Genomic DNA, 3,223 nt, shown 5'->3' on the forward strand with positions numbered 1-3,223 from the left:
CCTGGGGCAGGGGGCTGGACTTGATGATCTTCTGGGGTCCCTTCCAGCCCTAGCGTCTATGAATCTATGAAATAGAGCTCTCAGGGGGTAGGGGATGTGCAGTCAGAGTGGGGGTGCAGAAGCAGCAAGACAAGGGGCAGGGCAGTCTCTTACCCGAGACCAGGCCATTGAGGCACGGGAGGGGGAGTGGGGGGGCAGCCACAACAAGCATTTCTTCTCACCCGAGGTCAAAAAGTAGAGCTGTGAGTCCCCATGAATACCCACGGTGCCAGGCCCCAGTGAATCCGCCAGGAGGTTGATCATGGAGAAGGCACCACTCATGAGTCCGAAGCCCAGGCCAGCCACTGTGGGGGCAGATGCATGGTGCTGAGCTGGAGATGCCAGAGGCCCCAGCACCCCAAGGGAGGGGCCATGCCCCAGGGACCACCCCTGCACACAGCCACCCCACTACCCCCACCCCCACACAGTGCTGAGGGCTTCTGCACGCACCTGCCCTTATCCTGAAGGGACTCCTGGGGAGAAGTCCCCCCTTCCCTTTCCCCTCTAGCACCCCAGGCTCCCGTCACCCAGCAGCCCAGTGCCCCAGCCAGGGGGCGGGACTCACCATACGCCATCTGCTGGATGGAAAGGGGGGAGCAGCCGTCTTCACTGAGTGCCACCAGCCCCTCGATCGCCTTCCTGGGCAGAGGAGATAGTGCCCATCAGAGCCCAGCCCAGACGAGGCCCCCACACTGCAGTGGGAAGGGGCACTTATTCCCGATTGCCCCTTGACACTGGCACAGGCAGAATGGCCGTAGCTTCTGCCCAGGTGCTCTGCAGAATCCTGCCGATGCTGCCACTGAGGCCTGGCTGGAGGGTCCCTGGGCATCAGTGATGGGAACCACCCTTTGCCCCGGGCACCTCCAGTGGGGGGGCAGACCGAGGGTGACTGGATGGCCGTAGGGCTGAGCCCCGGAGAGCAGCAACACTGGTGAGGATGCAGGGGCCACAGGAGACAGGCAGTCATGCATGAGCTCCCTCATGATGCTGTAGTTCTAAGGGCCAAGGGATGCTGGCTGTGTGAACATGTCCTGCCAGCCCCAGCCTCTCCAGCACCTGCGTGGGGAGGAGCTTGATGCTGCATGCGCACCCCCCTCCGCTCCCTCCCAATGACCACAAACTGCCACCCAGGGTGCTGCAAAGAGGGGAGAAGGGGAACCCTCCCTCTCTGCCTGCATGGTTTGGACTGGGCAGAGCAGGGCACCACACACGCACACAACTCCCCTCGGCCCCAATGGTCACAAACTGCCAGCCAGGGCGCTGCAAAGAAGCAAAGAAGTGCTGCAAAGTGCAAAGAAGGGCACTCTGGATGCCTGGGTTCCACTCCTGGCCCCACCCCTGGCCAGCTGAGTAAGCCAGAGGAAGATAGCCCCCGCCCCACTCGGTACTCCCGTGGCCCACACAGGCTGCAAACGCTGTCAGCAGGGATGGCCTCTTGCAACGTGTCTGTGCAGCACCCACGCCTGCAAGCACCGAGGCTCAGCGGCCTAGGAAGCAGCCTCTGCCTGGCAGGAGGTGTCACTCCCAGGCCCCCTGGCCCTGTAGGCAGTGCCCGGACTTTGCCCCATACAGGGCTGGGCTGGCAGTTGGCCTGAGCTCCATGGGCAACGCCCAATTGTCAGAGCATGGAGCAAAGTGCACTCAGCTGGGAGATGTGCCAGGAAGGCACACCCCAGTGACAATGGTGCCTGGAGTTGGAGGGAGAAGGGGGCTGGGTCTTTAAATGGGAGCCTAGCACAGCCTGCCGGCATCCAGGCACCCCCCCTGCAGCGATTCATGTTCAGGACAGCAGGATCACACCTATAGAGCTGCCTTGTCCAGGAGGCCACAGCCCGTCCCTAGAGGTAAAGACACAGGTCCCTGTGAGGGATTGTGCTGGTGGCAGCCAGCCCTCAGGCGAAGCACAGGTTCACAAAGCCAATGCCCAGACCAGAGGCTGAAACGTAAAGATGCAGCAGGTGCCAGCAAGGCCCCTTCCCTCGTGGCACCGGCTCACCACTCTGCCAGACCTAAGCTGCTTGGGCAGACCAAGATGAGAGGCTGCCTCCCGCTCAGATGCCACCCAATCCTCTATCTGCCAGACAGCTGTGGTGCACGACATGCGTGCACACACACAGCTGACATCTGCTGACCATCCAGGTGCCCAGCTGTCATAGATTTCATAGACATCAGGGCTGGAAGGGACCTCGGAAGATCATCGAGTCCAGCCCCCCGCCCAAAGGGCAGGAAGTCAGCTGGGGTCATAGGATCCCAGCAAGATAAGCATCCAGTTTCATCTTGAAGGTGTTCAATGAAGGCGCTTGAACCACCTCCGGTGGCAGGCTGTTCCAGACCTTGGGGGCTCAGACAGTAAAGAAGTTCTTCCTTATGTCCAGCCTGAAACGATCTTGAAGTAGTTTGTGACCATTCGACCTCGTCATCCCTTGGGGCGCTCTGGTGAACAAACGTTCCCCCAGATGCTGGTGGTCACCCCTGATAAACTTGTAGGTGGCCATCAGATCACCCCTGAGCCTGCGCTTTTTCAGGCTAAAGAGCCCCAGGGCTCTCAGCCTGTCATCGTAGGGTCTGCTTCCCTGACCTCTGATCATGCACGTGGCTCTTCTCTGGACTCTCTCAAGCTTCTCCACATCCTTTTTGAATTGTGGAGCCCAAAACTGGACACAGTACTCCAGCTGCGGCCTCACTAAGGCCGAGTACAGGGGGAGAATGACGTCCCGGGATTTGCTTGAGAAGCATCTATGGATGCAAGCCAGCATTTTGGTCGCTTTACTAGCTGCAGCATCGCACTGCAGGCTCATGTTCATCTTGTGGTCAATGACGACCCCCAAGTCTCTTTCTTCCATAGTGCTAGCCAACATAGCTGGGCTATGATGCTCGCCAGCTCCTTGAGTACCCTGGGGTGAAGATTGTCAGGGCCAGCTGACTTGAAGGTATCCAGCTTCTCAAGATGTTCCTTCAGAAAGTCAGCATTAAAGGAGGGCAGGGGATCACCCTCACCCGGACTTCCCGGCCCTGTAGCGGGCATGGGCATCCCATGGGACTGATGAAAGACTGACGCAAAGTACCTATTTAATAGGTTGGCTTTTTCCTGGGTGTCAGTTGTCAGTTGCCCCATCTGGTTCAGTAGGGGTCCAATGTTGCCCCTGCTTTTCCTCCGGCTCCCCACATATCTGAAAAAGGACTT

Source organism: Alligator sinensis, unplaced genomic scaffold (assembly GCF_000455745.1).
Source record: "Alligator sinensis unplaced genomic scaffold, ASM45574v1 scaffold1970_1, whole genome shotgun sequence".
In the NCBI taxonomy this organism is placed as follows: Eukaryota; Metazoa; Chordata; order Crocodylia; family Alligatoridae; genus Alligator; species Alligator sinensis.